This window comes from Bicyclus anynana, chromosome 18 (assembly GCF_947172395.1).
Source record: "Bicyclus anynana chromosome 18, ilBicAnyn1.1, whole genome shotgun sequence".
Classification (NCBI taxonomy): Eukaryota; Metazoa; Arthropoda; class Insecta; order Lepidoptera; family Nymphalidae; genus Bicyclus; species Bicyclus anynana.
This window is the reverse complement of record NC_069100.1, coordinates 12453660-12472378: the sequence shown is the minus strand read 5'-3', so window position 1 is coordinate 12472378 and position 18719 is coordinate 12453660. Positions and strand designations below refer to the sequence as shown.

General features: G+C 38.1%; 1 long non-coding RNA gene across 1 annotated transcript; it reads left to right on the top strand.

The window, feature by feature from the left end:
* Positions 1-1439: 1439 nt before the first annotated feature.
* LOC128198990 (uncharacterized) lies at positions 1440-2322 on the top strand. Its single transcript, XR_008251692.1, has 2 exons — positions 1440-1749; positions 1999-2322. It is a non-coding gene; the product is annotated as an uncharacterized LOC128198990 (long non-coding RNA).
* Positions 2323-18719: the final 16397 nt, after the last annotated feature.

Genomic DNA, 18719 nt, shown 5'->3' with positions numbered 1-18719 from the left:
GGTAAGAATTTTGAGGTCGAAATTTGTCCAGCTGTTTGAGCTAGTTTGAGCTGTAGGGTATGCCAAAGAAATGGACATACCTACATACGTTTGAAAAACATTATCCTCCTTCTGAGGCAGTCGGGTAAAAAGGCAACCTATAATATATAATATGAGGCTGAGTTTTGAGAGAGCCGAAAAGATAGGTGAAGGTCCATGATGTTGTCAGAGAGACGCAAGCGACTGTCAAGGGGTTTAGGACACGCATCTAATTTGTCGGCGTTTAAGCATTTTTCTGCTGTCGGTAAATAATATACCGGCCGGTATCTCCGCAGCATCTAATCACGGTAGCAAACAGAGCCCGTTCCCAGAAAGCGACGGTAATTATACCCTCCTGCATCATACGAGCTGCCGCGGGCGAAACCCTCATGTACAGGATGCTTCGATAAACGCAAAACTTAAAATATTACCTGTAATTTTCTTCTAGGCAAAGGTATTCAAGTCAACGAACTTGCGCATCTTTTATAGTGAATATGCACTTCTTCACATGGCTAGGATCAAAAAATCTCTGTTTTCTTTTGTTCTACTTGATTATAAAGACAATGTTAGTGTGATTAGGAATATTTTAGCGAAATGCATTCCACCTTGAACTACAGCCGCTTACCATAGCTAAGATCGTGTCAAGCCTGTTTCTGTGTAAAAAGATATTATTAAGTGAGTGCCTTGTTTTACGTTGAATATGCATCAACTTTGTACCTATCTAATTATACGATGACATAACCACTAATAACGCCTTCTTAGCAATAATACAGTCAACTCGCAGTGTCTTGTTAAGCACAGTGACGTCAAAAATCAGTGGCTTGAATGAACGAACATGGTTAATGGAACGTACGACGTACGTGGCGTCAGGAGCGTGATCTCACAAGCCCAGCATCCTTTAAAACCAAAGCCCTAGGTCTGTACCCACGTAGCACGTCGATTCTATTTCTACAAACGCTAACGATTTGAAAACTAAAATAATGTATGGGAGTGACAGGTCCGATCGAGAGCTTGATCATGTGAACTGTCGATAGCAGAGTCAATTAGTTCGAAGGGTTTGTAGAAAGAGAAGCGCGCCACATGGCTAGGTACATGTACAGGCCCTAGTCTCATAAGCAATTACCCGATATTCTAGCCCTCGTGTGTTGCACTCTTAGGCTCACTCAAAAAAAGTGTGTTTAATTTTTCAACACCCTGTAGATGAAAATTCCAGGAGTTTACTGTATGGTAACATCCACAGGTCCAATGGTGGGGCGAACCGAAATATATTATAATGATATTTTTGTCTTACAGCGCCTCGGTCATAATTATCACTTGTGAGGCTTCTATGTACCCACAGAAGTGGCTGAATATATTTTTTTTACGGAACCAAACTACGAGCCACCTGATGAATGGAAAAACTATTGTCTGAGAAACCCGTCTTTTAACCTAAGGCATATGTGATAACAATTTTATCATCATATTGCGTTTTGAGGCAATAATTTCACCTTCAACAATGGCAGTTACTAATTAATAGGGTAATTCCAGGATAGATGCCCCAGTGGGATAGATGACTTGATTTTTATTTCACTATGTTAGGAGCACTGTAGGAGTTAAATTTTACTGTAAGTAACGAGTCCTCCCCCTGCAAACCTTAGTGTCGGGAGGAATTTCGACCGGAGTGCATGCGTTTCGTCTGTGTGAGTAAAAATGTTCCGCGGTGAGACGACAAAAGGCGCCAAAATAAGATTCGTAAGTTCTTTCAACAGTGTATTTTTTCTCTCGCTTATAATGTCAATATTTTTTCTATTTGTCTGCTTGCATTGAAGATTAGCCTATGTAAACTGATATATTTTATAGTAATTGGAACTCAACTTTTGTTTTTATTGATAAGGGCATCTATCCCCTACAAAAAGTATAGTTGCCCCGTTTTTTATTAGGATAGATGCCCCTAAGGGCAACTATCCCCGACTGTTTATTATAAGTGTTGTGTTGTTGCAGGAGAGCAAAATGCCTCGTAAATATAAAAGGAAACAGGGTGTTGTCCCTCGTACTGTAACCTAGACCGAAGACAGTATGCTAGCAGCGTTTGAAGAGATGAAAACGGGAGAGAAAGGCGTAAATCAGATTTCTAGAATATAATGAATACCATCTAAAATATTAAGACGAAGATTTGCCGTTAACAGCAATTCTTATTTTTAAAGTTACTGTATGTGTTGTTGTTTTAAATTTGAATTACTTTTACTTTGTATTGTATTGCATCATATCATTGTAGTTACTGTCTGGCATAATTATTACTGAAAAAAAATATATATATCCAGCATTTATTTTTATTTGTTTTATGAAAACATGCTGTAATAACAAAAAACGACCCGTGGCTCTTACATTCAAATTAGGAGAAGCTGGATTTCCGCTGGACCGAACAGCAATACGTCAGTTAGCATACCAGTTTGCTAAAAAGCTACAGCTAAAGTATAACTTTGACAAAGATGGCCAAGAAATGAAAATGAAAGTTATATAAAACACCATAAAGACTGATTTTAATAATATAGTTGTTTGATTTTAGAACAAATCAATTACAATGTTCAATCTAAGTCGCCAATCCCCACTAAGGGCACCTATCCTCAGAAGTTTTTTCATGATAAGTCTTCTATCCGCCACAGTAGGCGTCTATCCCATTTTTTAGAGGTCCATAAAATTACAATTTACACAAAATCTACACAGTCTATATCAGAAAGATTCAGATAATATAGAACATTAAGAAATATATTTAATATCTCCTAAAGAACGCAATGCTCTAAGATTATAAAATTCGGAGTTATTTAGCATTTTCGAAAAGTGGGGCATCTATCCTGGACTTACCCTAGTACTCGTATTAATAGTAAGAGCTGTGAAAGCCCAGTGCATATGACCTCTGCTTCCGATTCCGGTGGCTGTGGGTTCGAATCCGGTCTGGGGCATGCACCTCCAACTTATCAGAAAATAAATGTCACGTGTCTCAAACGGTGAGGGAAAACATCGTGAGGAAACCTGCATACCCAGAGAATTTTCTTAATTCTGATGTGTGAAGTCTGCCAATCCGCATAGGGCCAGGGTGGTGGCTTATTAGCCCAACCCCTCTTATTCTGAGAGGAGACTCGAGCTCAGCAGTAAGCCGAATATGGGTTGATAATGATGATGATTAATGGAAGATTTTTCCATTTAAGTGCTTCTTCTGTCCATTATTTGAATTTCTTTTTTATAAGGAACTAGCTGACTGCTAGCGGAGATAAAATATAGCCTCTCGGCTTTCTCGATAAATGGGCTATCTAACACTAAAAGAATTTTCCAAATCGGACCAGTAGTTCCTGAGATTAGCGCGTTCAATCAAACTAACAAACAAACTCTTCACGAGGTCCCCGATATCTAATGTCACCCGGACGTGGGTTTTCTAACTCACGATCTTGGGGGCGTCCGGACTGATTTACTCAGGTCACGGTTACCTCCTGAAGAATGGCCCTCTAAGCCGAGGTCCGAGTCTCATAGGAGACGCCCCTAGAGAGCCGTTCCGTACTCTATCTTTCTTTCAGCCTTCGGGTCACATCAGGCGATGCTTCTTCGCTCGCCCAACCCCCCCGGTGACGCCGTAGTGGAGCTATCGGCACCTACTCAGACAGAAAAAAAAATAACAAACTCTTCAGCTTTATAATATTAGTATAGATAAGCTCGCGCTTGACCACGATCTCACCTGGTAAGTACTTAGTACCACGATGGTAAGTGTAGATGTGGCCTAAAGTGGAACGCGCTTGCCTAGAAGATGCCTATTCACTGTCATCTTAAAGATGCGCAGGTTGTAATAATTGGGGAATACTGACTTAGGGAGAGAGTTCCATACCCTAGTTATGCGTATAAGAAACGAAGAAGCAAATCACTTCGTACGAGTTCTAGGCATTCAATGGCATAGGGATAGAAACCTGCCTGGTGTCTTAAGATACTATGTAAATTTGTATTGCGAAAGAAAGAAAGAAAGAAAATTATTTTATTTGGACACACACACACATAAAACAACAAATACCTAAAACAAAAGAAAGAAATTTTAAAAATATAGCAAAGTAATAATTGAAATATTAAACTAATGATTAAATTAAATCCAAAAAAATGATGTGTGTGGTACCAAAATGGTCACCACTCAGCATGTGCTACGCTAGTGATGGATGCACCATTGACTAGTGATGGTCTTCCGTGGAGCCATGTGGTGACGCGGGCGGAAACAACAAGAAGAAGTGTTAGTAATTAAAAATAAGAACATAAAAAATAATTATATATATGTATATAAACATATATATATATATATATACTAGCGGACGCCCGCGACTTCGTCCGCGTAAATTTCGATGTCAACTTTACTACTACCCCTACCCTACCCTACCCAACCCCTATATCTACCCTACCCTACCCTACCTTACCCTACCCTACCCCTACCCCCACCCTACCCCTACCCTACCCCAAACCTACCCCTACCCTACCCCTACATTACCTACACCCTACCTCCATCCTACCCCTACCCTCCCTGTACCCTATCCCTTTCCTACCCCTATCCCACCCGTACCCCTATCTCACGCCTATCCTACCCCTACCCTACCACTTCCCTATCCTACCCGTACCTTTACCCTACCCCTACCCTACCTCTACCCCTACCCTACCACTACCCTTAACCCGGCCCTAAACCTACCCTAGCCCTACACTACCCCTACGCTTCCCTACCCGTACCCTACCCTACCCTGTAACTTCTCTATCTTACTCCTACCCTTAGCAAAATCGGTCCAGTCCTTCGAGAGTGGTGGTATGACCAAGAGAAATAGAGACTTCTATGCTAATAATATAAAGAGGTAAAGTTCGTGTGGTTGTAGGAGGTAATCTCTGGATCTACTGGACCGATTTGGAAAATTGTTTTACCAATAGAAAGCTGCGTTATTTGCGAGTGTCATAGGCTATGTTTGATCCCCATATTAACACGGGAACGGGAACTACGTAAATGAAAGCGCCGGGCGTCATATAGCGGAATTTCTGCGTCTTTTAGAAATTTTGTATTATCTCCGAAACTATTTAAGTAATTAACATACTGTAAAGGGCAAATCTTATCTCCATAATATCCTTGTGATTAATAAATAATTTATTTTAATAAGAATTAAAGTTTAGTTGTATAAATAATGACGTAAACCTAAGTATATAAAATTAATAATTTTTAAAACACAAAAGGTACTATATCTGCTAATATATAGAAGATAGATATATGGTGTCGCGGACTTTTTTGTAGAACTTTTAAAGATACATAAAGTCTCTATACATTATTTTCAATTTTACTCAATAGTTAAGGCAGCGCATGCGAATAAGTCTGTTTAAGAGGATTTTCAGTCCGACCTGTATGACAAAAACTGTGATAACTCGGCTAATATATATGATATTAAAATATAATATAGCCTATAGCACTCCCCGATAATGTAGCATTCTACTGGTGAAAGAATTTTTAAAATCGGACCAGTAGTTCCGAAGATTACCCCATTTAAAAAATGTGACAAACTTACAAACTTACAAACTTTACCTCTTTATAATATTAGTATAGATTAGTATAGATATAAATTGTTCCCCCATTCAAGCTATGAAATGTTTTAAGAAAGAAAATTTATCGTGATAAGCCCAGCATCACGGGCAATTATGTTTCTTTAGGTTGTCAACAAGGTGATCCCCAAGGTCCAGCAATATTTAGTTTGGCAATAAATTCAATAATCCATAGTCTAAATTCAAAATTAAATGTATGGTACCTCGATGACGGCACTTTGGGTGGTGATTCACAAACAGTTTTAGCTGATTTATTACAAATTTACAATAAATTTAGAGATATTGGCCTTGAGCTAAACTTCAATAAATGCGAGTTGTATATTTCTGACTCCGTAGATTCTCATCTGGCATCACAAATTCATCAAAATTTCAGTAACGTCGCGCCAAATATTAAAACCGTTTTCAAGGATAGTCTACATCTCCTTGGATCACCCGTCTTTGATGAAGCCATCCCTCCTCTTCTAACTAATTCGATTTCAAAATTTAATAACCACTCGGACCGCCTCCTCAAAATTAGCCGCCACTCTGCTCTTTTTATTGTAAAATTCTGTTTACTAATACCAAAATTCACATACTTGCTCCGCTGCTGCCCTATATGGAAACATGACCATCTAATTTTACAAATAGATTTGCTTTTAAAATCACAAATCGAATCCATTTTAAATATTAGTCTGAACGAACAGGCATGGACCCAAGCCACTCTACCGATTAGGTATGGTGGTTTGGGTACTCGCAAAATTTCCGATATTGCTCTGCCAGCATTCTTGGCTTCAATCCATAGCACTTTCGATCTCGCAGGTAAAGTCCTCAAAGCCCCTTCGGCTACAAACTGCGAGATTGCATGCTTGGATGAGGCTAAGAATGCATGGCTAACTGGATCAAATCATTTCCCGACCAGACCAAAAACACAAAGGGCTTGGGACACTACAATATCAGCTTCAACGTTGAATTCTCTGCTTGAAGTCACATCTGGCAGGGACCGGGCGAGGCTTCTGGCATCTTCTAGACCAGAGTCAGGCCATTGGCTCCATGCTTATCCATCACCTAATACTGGCACTTTAATAGACCCAGAATCATTCCGCATTGCCGCTGCTCTTCGGGTTGGAGCTGTGCTATGCGCGGAGCACAATTGCACGTCTTGCGGAGCCCGCGTAGATGAGCTCGGCCACCACGGACTCGCCTGCCCTTCAGGCGCCGGCCGCTTGTCCCGCCATTCCGCGCTATATATATATATATTAAGAAATTTAGTGTACTGCGACTAATTGCCTCAAGTGGCGAAAGAAGGGCTGGCTTATTTCCGCGTAAAGAATCCTCCTGACAGTCGAACGCGGAAATCAAGGCAGTATTTTAGCCACCATTTTATGTGGGCATGATTTGGATAGTTGTTAGGATAAATTAGCTTAAGTTTCTTAATATATTCTTCATTTGTTTTAAGCCCATCAGGTTCTATCGCTGACCTTTCAGTTTTCAGTACGCCCATAAACCGTTGCATATTATTAAAACTAGTCAAGACGTCTATCAAGTTTTACTCGATCGATCTATTTTCTAGGAATCCAGAATCGCTAAAAACATACTTCGAAGAAATCAAGCAAAAAGCTTAAGCAAGGAAACCGCCGATGCATATTATAATGTTCTAATCAAGTCAAGAAATTCAAAACTACCGTCTAATCAAGTAGCGAAAGGGAACTCGGCGGTTATATTTATGGGGGAGACGTCTTGTGTCAAGTTTCCCTCTGCCATATTACTAGACCAGTGGGTCAAAATCAAAACATATAATTAATGGAATCTTAAAATTGTTGTAAATACTTATGTACTTATAAATATCAGGTATTTCGGACAAATTTTATGTAATTTTGCATTTATAAAAGGTTTATTTTGGCGGACTAGACTATTTAAAAAAAATAAAACGTAGATGTTTAAATTACTTGCATTTAGGTATATATTCATGGATGGGTTCAATCGGGATATACTGCTACCATAGAATTTTAAATAACACGGGCACTGCTAAATCAAAACTGTAAGTACAAAATTATATTTTCTATGGAAAATACGAAGTAATAAAAAAAGTATTCTTCGCCCAGATATTAAATTGGTCCCTTAAATATCAGAACTGACAAAAACCTCAATACCTACATACATTTCACTCAGAGCATCCTCAATTAAAAAAAAATACTCTACAGTCTACAATGTTCATCATTAAAACTCTCATTATTAAGTCTCTAAATTCGACAGGAAAACTATGTCTTCTCTCACAATATGTTGCTACTTGCTTAGTAGCAAAAAAATATTCACCCTTCGACAATAATTCATGGCTACATGCGTACATAAAACGCCCGAGGCGGGGTTCGAACCTACACCTCGTGAGGTAGCTAACGCAACCTAACCTGAACTGAAAAATACTTTAATTTAAACAAAATCCAACTTTATATCTTTTCAAATAAAGTATATTTTAGAAAAACAGTAACCAACTTACGCCACTATGCCATGGATGCTTCATACGATACAAATGATAAGGGAATCCAATGAAACTTATTTCGAACGATTGTATTGAATTAATTTGTACTTTATTGTAATTGACACAAAGTTCAAATTTAGTAATTTAGGGAGGAAAAATTGAGGCTTTTTTTTTGAAAACGAACAATAATAATTTATGTCTGTCTTTGACCGCAAGACATGACACCGACTTGTAGTGACGAAAGTCACAAAATCTATTATTTAGGAAATTGGGTTTAAGTAAAGTGAACATATTTGCAGTGGCATAGCGTGTACAAATCTAGGCGTGGGCAAAGAAGTATCTGCGAGGCCCATTTTTAACCGACTTCAAAAAAAGGAGGAGGTTATCAATTCGTCGGAAACTTTTTTTTTATGCATGTTCACAGATTACTCGAAGACGCCTGAACTGATTTGAAAAATTCTTTTTTCGTTTGAGAGGGTATGCTTTCCAGTTGGTCCCATAATAATCATGTCAGGAGCTGATGATGGGATCCTGGAAAAATCGAGGGAAACTTTCAGAAATCGGAATAAGGAAAAAATTGCTATTTGGTTGTATTTATTTATTAAAATTTTTTAACCGACGTAAAACTATAGAGCAGGTTCTCATTTGTCCGAATTTGATGGCTCAAAGAAACCATAATTTCTCCTTTAGATTCATGTAGTGCTTTATTATTTAAAGTCGTATATAGGTATTAATAATACAATTATTATATTCATATGATAGTGGAAGAAGTTTAAAGCTGAAAGAGAATATTTTTTATACTAATATTATGAAGTGGTAAGTTTTATGATGATGTAGAGGCCTCGCATTGTCGCGCGGGGCCCTGTGGCTCTGCGAGGCCCCTTTGAATGCGAGGCCGTAAGCGGCCGCCTACTTTGCCTACGCCTTGCTACGTTACTGCCTATTTGTGGTGGTTAATTTTTCTGTTTATTTGTATACTAGCTGACACCGCGCGGTTTCACCCGCGTAGTTCCCGTTCTCGTAGGAATATAGGGATAATATATAGCCTATAGCCGTCCTCGATAAATGGGCTATCTAACACTGAAAGAATATTTCAAATCGGACCAGTGGTTCCTGAGATTAGCGCGTTCAATCAAACAAACAAACTCTTCAGCTTTATAATATTAGTATAGATTCACTTACAAATCTTTTTTTAAGTCTTTGAGAAGTCAGTCCTTGATTGCGATCACACCTGACATTAAGTGTTGATGTCGTCTAAGATGGAAGCGAGCTTACTTGGAAGCGTCACCACTATATTCTACCCTCTGACGGTTTCTACGCGACCGGAACGCTAAATCGCTTGGCGGTACGTCTTTGCCGTAGCGTGGCACAGCCTTTGCCTACCACCAGACCAGACCTGAGCCAATGTATTAATTAAATCCTAATCTGGGCTGGGAATCGAACCCAGGACCTCTCTGTTGAGAACCACAGCACTACCAACTGCAACAGAGAGATCTTCGAAATTCTAATCAAATTCATTTATTTCAAATAGGCCGTTTTTGAAAAAATAAGTGTGTGTCTGTGGTTTAATGACTAGTGACTCTTTAGATAATTACGTAGTACTTCAAATAAATAATAATACAAATAAATCGTAAGTAATTGACAAAACTTTATTATAACCAGTGTATTGAATCGATACTCAGACAAAGCCAGGTCAACAAGCTAGTCTCGCGTCTGCGGTCGGAAGCCTGTCCCGATTTGATGCCTCCAGATCGATTAATTCGATAAATATACTCTCCTAACCTGCAATTATGAATTTATCGGAACTAAATTATCTTTGGGCAACTTTTTTAAGGAAAAACGATTAAATTTTTTGAATCGTGTTAGGAATATTTTACCTATGCTATGGATGCGTTGATTTAACACTCAAAATATAGCCTTGAAAATAATTTATGTCGCAAAATAATTTAGAATTCAATGCCGAAGTTGTTGGAAAATATGATTTTTTATTTTTAAAACCAACTGTTAAGTTACACAGAATATTTATCGTTTAACTCGCTCAATCTAAAATGAAGTTCATTCGACTTTTCATGTGAATCTACTTTCCAAACCGGTAGTAGAGTCATAATTAACGATTATGATTATTAATTAAGATCTATCATTATTATGACCCATATTCTCGATAGAGCTCGAGTCCTCAGAATGGGTGGGGTTAGGCTAATAGTCGACCACGCTGGCCCAATGCGGATTGGCAAACTTCAAACACAGAGAATTAAGAAAATTCTCTGGTATGCAGGTTTCCTCACGAAATTTTTCCTTCACCGTTTGAGACACGTGATATCTAATTTCTACTTAAAAGTTGGACCGGATTAGAACCCACACCCTTCGGAATCAGAGGCAGAGGTCATATCCACTGGGCTATCACCGCTCTGACGGTGATAGCCCAGTGAACTGAACCTCGACTGGTAACAGAAGGGCTGGCTCATTTTTTGCGCAAAGGATCAGCCTGGCTGTCCAGCGTGGAAATGCAGCTAGTATTCTTGCCACCATTCCACGTGGGCATTAATTATAGAACTAGCATGAGTTTCCTATTGTATTCTATGTCAATAAAAAATAATAATTTCAATTCATATTGATGATTCCAATTCATTTCTCTGAAACAAAATATTTCTTTCATAAATAAATGCCCTGTTAATATAATTCAAAGGTCAAAAATCAAAAGTATTATTTATGTGAAAACGGTAGCTTGATACTGTAATTACAAATTTTGAAAATTATTATAATCATGACTTAACGAAAATTCCGTAACAGCACCACGTAGTTATTCATGGGTAGAGTTGACAAAAAAATGTATTAATCTTTACCACATAATACATAATATGTACAAGTCTATACTAATGGTATTGTAGGAGTTAATCACTGGATCTACCGAACCTATATTTAGTACTAGCTGACGCCGCGCGGTTTTACCCACGTGGTTCCCGTTCCGGTAGGAAAACGGGGATAGCCTTCCTCGATAAATGGGCTATCTAACACTGAAAGAATTTTTCAAATCGGACCAGTAGTTCCTGAGATTACCGCGTTCAATCAATCTTCTCCTTTATTTTGGAAGTTAGTTAAAAGACAATAGTACATACACGATCAATAGGATTGAAGTTAATCCTGAAAAACGATTGAGTCAAATTTTAACTTTCACTAAAAATTATTATTATTGTATTTTTTTTCTGATCGTACCTACTTTCGAACCACCGAACGCCAGGGGCCATTTTCTGAACGTGATTTTTTAATAAAAAGAAAATCAGACGGCGTGATGTTTAGAGGTATCCATTCTTAGTTTGAAGACGTTTAATGTTTGGATCCCAAGGTGTTGGACTATCAAACCTGCATTGGATAGCGCTGTATTTGTCTTATTACGTCGTACTGACGTCATAAAACGTATTGCAACGAGTCACTAGTGACAGAGGACTGTTGTTTTGGAGAGTCCCTAAAAATATGTCACAGGGAATAATATTATAAAGCTAAAGAGATTGTTTGTTTGTTTGATTGACAGCGCTAATCTCAGGAACAGAACTGGTCCGATTTGAAAAATTCTTTCAGTTTTCGATAGCCCATTAATTGAGGAAGGCTATAGGCTATATTATCCCCGTATTCTTATGGGAACGGGAATCATGCGGGTGAAACCGCGTGACGTCATTATATGACGTAACCGTTTAGAAGTCCCTACAAAAGGCGGCTCAAGAGAATATGGAGAAACAGGAATATCTCAAAGTCCACTAAAATGCGACTTGACAGGTGTTTCGCATATTTGTCGGTGCTGTGACTTGACACAATATAAAGGTGGTGCTGGAGATGTATGTATGGCGTTTCTGGACACAGTTCCAAATCGACGTTTTAATCCTCAAAAAAAAAGAAAGAAAGATCTTTATTTTAAAGTAACGCCACATATACATTATTAAATAACAAAATATATGTTGTAACTGTCCACTCAAACCGTGGAGCATTAGAATAATTCCCTGCGATGTTAGCATAACCAGAAGAAAGCATATGTACAAGGCATAACCTAGAAAGAAGCCCTAACACAGCATTGCAACTCTGCATCAAGCGTCTTTATTCCATCGTCCAGTGTCGTATTCTCTTTGCACATAAAATAACACGACGAGACGATTCAGAACGAGTTGTGGGTCGTATTCTCACTTTCTTTGCTCATAAAACGATGAGACATTGCAATAGAACGAGTTGTGGTCCAAGTAAAGGTTGATGGAACAAGAGCGCGTGGCAGGTCACCAATGGACTGATCAGATCAAAAGCGCTCTTAATTCGCTCCACAAATGTACTAGCAGAGTAGAGAGAGTACAGAAGAATGACGACATAAAGCATGTCACCACAAAGACGACCTCTGTAAAGAGTGTATCAACGAAAAAGAAGTGACAAAAGAACTATAAGCAGCTGTGGACATCTCTCCCGACTGATAATAAGTATGTAGGTGAATCTGACATCAAAAGCGATAAATTTGTTTAAATATTTATCAGCCCCATTGGATAGCGTGATGTTATGATCAGATTTCCGTGGAAGTAATAAATTTCCGACGTGAAGTCGACGGGGCCGCCCGCGGCACTAAATCAGTCCGGTGCCCACTACACACCGAAATCGGAGCATTAATATGTCGAGAATATAAGAAACTGCGATCAATTAAAATGTTCACAGAGAAAACTGTGGAGGGGACAAACTTTTATTTACAAATCGCAGACGCAGACTTCGTCCGCGTAAAAAATAACGTCAAACCAATAACAATTTAAATATTTTGGCTCTATTGTTTCAGAAGATGGGCAAATCGACTCTGACGTAACGTAAAGTACTGGGACTCTCTGACGAAGACGCATACTAGCGTTCGAAGTGGCGCCGATTGATTGGGAAAGCAGACCCTGTGTATAACGGGGAAAGAAGAAGAGTCTAAATGCTTACGGTTATTGTTTATTGTGACAATCAAAACCCTGGATTCCGTTATTCTGTTCCAGCTTCCCGTATTCACGTTTTCACTGTTCACGGCTTCTTCTTCATATTCTTAACAACTCAATTGTGATGAAGATAATGCATTCGCGAATAATAACTCTTTATTCTGAAATCGACGTACAATAATTCTGTAATAAGTACATTATGATTTATAAAAGCATCTCACGCAAAATTATAAGAGTCGCCTTTTCAGCATAATGGGGATGATGACTAGGTTTGAATATACTGATTTTTATGATACATTTGGGTAAATAAGGTCATTGTTAAGTAATTTATACATAAAAAGCAAAGATTGACTGGATATTTGCAAAATAAATGAGATTATAAAATTTCAAAATCTATTAAAAATATTTTATCGTAATTAGATGAAAATTCATACAGTTTTAGCTTCCTTACATTAAATGTGACATTTTTTAATAAATGAACTATAAACATAAACGCAGAAATAACAAGGATATTAGTAATTTTGTTCAAACGCCCATACAAATCTAACGATCATTAATTGCCTACGACGTTATAAATTCGTACCATTTTGTATGGGGCGTTTTCCAGGGATCCGCGGCAGCGCCGCAAATCTGACCTTTTAAATCCCTGTAGCTCCGAAAGTAATGATCGCAGATACCCTGTTACTTTTACAAAATTGCTTTACTATTAGCATACTCTTAATTTATGTACAATTTAAAAAACTGTCATCATCCCTATTGTACCTAAATGACTCCCGCGCGAATAAGGGTACTTTTTAATAAAATACGAAAAAGTCTGTTTTCAAATCGCGACTCCACATATTTCGCTGTTAAAATCCTAAACATGGAATTCATCACAGATCAATCAAGGATCGAAGCAATAAATTTAGATTTTTTAACGTTATGTCGATACAAAGTTATAATTATCAAACTGTTGATCTATTGATCTAGATATCGGATATCCCTTTTGTTTCATATCGCGCGGTGTTTTTGTGCTCTTGACTCATGCTTTGTTAGGTACTTATTGGTCAAGTGGTTAGGCTATTTAGTTTTGAATCATGATGTTTGTTGGCCCAAACTCTAAAGCTGCTTTAATAGGATCTTACCAAATTTGGCTAGGCAGGGAGAACAACACGAGCAGAGGAGGGGAGTGTTAATGGATTGTCAAGAAATTCATTAACCCTGCATCCAGATCACAAGTCCCTGGACTTTGCTCGGAGTTTTTCTCTCTACCACGCAATATACCCGGCACCCGCACGGTGAATCCATGGATTGCTAAGATATTCGTCTCCCAAGAAATTCTCAATAGCAAGAAGAGATAGGAAAACTTTGCCTTGCCTACAAAATGCCAGGGCCTAGTCGAAGGCAAAAGATCTATAGGCCGATCACCAACCCGCTGGACGGATTTAGTCAAAGCTGCTACACAATCATGGTGGAGTGTTTCCATAATGCATGCAATCGCCAAAAGTGGAGGAGCATTGCTCAGAAAGTGTCGCATATCGCTGGAAGCATGACCATTCTGTCAAGAAGAAGATGCCTATTCAGCAACCAAGCTTTTCTTGGATCTTTTCTATGCTAAACTAGGTAGTAGGTACACTATTGTACGTAGATCCTTCGGTGTATGTTACCACTGGATTACCCCACATCGTTTATTATCGTATCTTTATTTTTATAATCATCTTTCAACGAAATTACATAACTACCGTCATTTTAAAAGTGGCATTAGTACATTAGTGTTCCTCGTAGAAGAAAGAAGTATCTGCTAACATTATTTAAAGAAAAACCCGTATTTACGTTATTTTAACAATGTGAAATGGCGTAGTCTAGGACATTTCGTCGAAAGAATAATGCTAGATTATCACAAAAACTAAAATACGATGAAAAACTATTTACAGTTTGTTTCATGTAGGATCGTTTCACTTTTGTTATCGCCGTTTAGTGTTGGAAATAGTAGTCTGTGACGGATATGACGTCGCTCGACCTCGTGTTGGCTTCAGTGTGCTCGTGGCGTTCGAGCCGTCCACATCTCTTGTTGTGTAATTCTTTATGGTTTACTTGGGATAGGCGGGGAGAGTGACTTGAGTGGAAAAGGGGAGTGTTTGATATCAGTCAAAGGATCCTTTAACTCTACTCACATCGTTCACAAGTACGTGACTCCACTCAAGGTCATTCTCTGCCATTCTAGGATCTTATTTTGGTTACAGTTTGATTTATTAATTAAGTTGTCCTGACAAGTGTTGTGAATCATAACCTTTGTTTGACATTAGTTTTCTTATATTCGTAATCACTTTTTAGTCATATAATACTCTTGAAAGTTTGCCGCGATAATAGTACGTACTAGCGGACGCCCGCGACTTCGTCCGCGTGAAAGTCGTTGTAAACTTTCAACTACCCCTACCCTACCCTACCCCTACCCTACCCCTACCCCTACCCTACCCCTACCCTACCCCTACCCTACACCACCCCTACCTTACCCCTACCCTACCCTACCCCTACCCTACACCACCCCTACCTTACCCCTACCCTACCCTACCCCTACCCTACTCATTAAGGCTGCACTTCTTTATTTATTCCTCTCACCGCGAGTCGCGTCGAGCGCGGCAACCGTTACACAAAAATAATCCTTAAAGCATGAATTAGTATTCACGCGCGATGGCTTAGCGTATTTCATGTATAACTTTGGTGTTTCTTTACCGATTTTTATGATTCTTTTTTTATTGAGTAGGTAATAATGTTAACTTTCTTATTAGGGATAAGTGATGAATGTTATAAACATAAGAGTAGACAAATATAATTAGAAAGCTCCGAACTGCTAAGCTATCGGGAGTTACACGTGTTATTGTGAGTCAACTATAAAAGATAGACATATATATGCTGTTGTGTTTTTATAGATAATTTTAAGGAAAACATTTCCGTCATACATGATTTCTATGTAGCTTTAACCATTAAGGCAGTACACGCGACGGAAGCTTAAAAAATTGAGTAACTTCTCCCGTTTTCTCAACATTTCTCTTCACTGCTCTGCTGCTATTGATCGTAGCGTAATGAAAAGTATACTATAACCTGCCCAGGAGTATGTAGAATAATTGTACCAAGTTTCGTTAAAATCCGTCCGGTAGTTTTTGTTTCTATAAAGAACATACAGACAGACAGACAGACAGACAGACAGACAGACAGACAGACAGACAAAAATTTTACTGATTGCATTTTTGGCATCAGTATCGATCACTAATCACCCCCTGATAGTTATTTTGGAAATATATTTCATGTACAGAATTGACCTCTCTACAGATTTATTATAAGTATAGATTATGAACATCATACAGGCGACTATCACCGTACTCATGTTATCAAACAAAGATTAGTTTATTAAATATATATATTTTTTTTAAAAAGTTAGCTTTTGAATACAATCTCACCTGATGGTAAGTGATGATGCAGTCTAAGATGGAAGTGGGCTAACTTGTTAGGAGGAGGATGAAAATCCACACTCCTTTCGGTTTCTACACGACATCGCACCGGAACGCGAAATCGCTTGGCGGTACGTCTTTGTCGGTAGTGTGGTAACTAGCCACGATCGAAGCCTCCCACCAGCCAGACCTGCAGGGTCATTATGTAACTCGGTGAACGCTTTAAAATCACAGTCACGACAACAAATGACAGCGATTTTTCGTTTTTGCGATCATGTAACACACATCTCCCACCGAAATGACGTCATCTTGGATCGTTCTCTGTCACGGTCACTTGTAGGGATTTATCCAAGTTATAACGCAGTTTTTACGTATCGATAGTCAGTTTAAGCGATTATGTAAGCATAATGATCATACAACTGGGTGACAGAGAAGTTGTCAAAGTCAATCGCTATAGAAACTAATACCGAGCAGTGTTTTAATAAAGTTTACTTGACGCCTGTGATTCAATAATTACAAATAAAAGTACTTTTAGGATTTTTTTGAATTTTGTACTATACCTTGTAAGTAAGGTATTAATTTGTAGGTCAATAAAATCAGAATTAGAAAAGTTTTTCATGTAAAATATGACGAAAGTTGAGAATATATAGTAGGTACCTACCTACATACTTATTTCATAAAGCAGAATTACAGTTTTAGAGTTAGTTGAAGTGAATTTAATTAATTGTGTTATTTTTGTAGTGTTTACCGACATTGCCATGTACAATACAATGCATGTAGCATTTGTATTGTACGCGGAAACGGAACGAAAAAGATGTCTTTGTCGAGTTCATTGCAAAACTTTCGTGTCGCGATACCAGCAGGTTTTAGAAGAAATACAAAGTCTTCGAACAACTGCTGTTCGCAATGAATTAGAGATAAGTAAGTTATATGAATGAATGAAGGAATTTTCTTCATTCTCTGCGTTGAGCAAGTGACGTGGACTATGGGCCTAACCCCTCTCATTCTGAGAGGAGACTCGAGCTCAGCAGTGAGCCGAATATGGTATTTTTATATGGTGAGCTTCCATCATAGGATAAGTTGGTTTAAGATTTGGAATAGGCTTAATCAGTACTAGCAGACACACCATAGTTCGACTGGTGTAGTTCCCGTTCCTGTGGGAATATGGGGTAGCACAGAGTAATATGGGCTATATTTTATATAGCCTATATTACTCTGTGCTGTAGCTTACCAATGGTGAAAGATTTTTTATAATCAGTCCAGTAGTATTTGTGTTAGATTGTAAGAAACAAATAATATTATCTAAAGATCGGTCACTGTCATCCTAAGAACCTAAATTAAACCATTGAATATTATTTACAGGTCTTGGCAGCGTTAAACTTTTATGCCAATGGATCATACAAATGGCTTTGTGATGGCTAAGGCATCTTTTAGCAAATGCCTACATGAAGTCGCTGACGCTCCTGAATACCCCAGCTGTTTAAAAAAATGTGTTAAGTTCCCTTTGCATTAAACACAAAATCATTATAAATAAGTAAGTATGAAACTAACTTATAGCACAGTATGAAACTAACATAACCTATTCATTATATTTTTAGTTTTTTTTTTCTAAGACTCAACTAATTTGTGTTCACTACCACACTGAATCTTTCATAGGTTGATTTTGCATAAAAACTTATTTGCAAAATGAGATTGATTATTGATTGAGATTAATAAATAATACACAGAGTGCTTATTCATATCACAGGATGTTACTGTAAATAGACATATACCCAGGTGCTTAATCTAGATTAACATCTACTTACAGATTTATGAAAAAATTTGGATTGCCCGGGTATTAGGGCACATTGATTGCACCCATGTGACAATAGTTCGGCCTACAAGCCAAGAGCTACTAGGAGGCTAACAATTAGAATTGAATAAAAGCATGGTACCTCCTTTTATTTAAACATTAACTTATTTATATATTGTCAATTAATATTTCAGATATGTGATGCCAATCTAATAATAACATAGTGGATGCTCAATTTGGTGGTGCATCTTATGACTTGTACATATGGAACCAGTGCAATAAGACCACTTGAGGAAAACCTGCCCAATAGGGACCGCTGTTGGTTGTAGGTAAGCTGTTGCTTAGGTATAACTGTCAGTTAATGAAACTACAGGATCCAAATATAAATTATATACTATAAATTATATATAACTGTTACTTTTATGTAGGCAAAATACATAATACATTGCAATACACACTTCAATTCTTTCAGGTGACCAATGTTTGCATGATGACCCCCATCTTGGGAGCTGCTC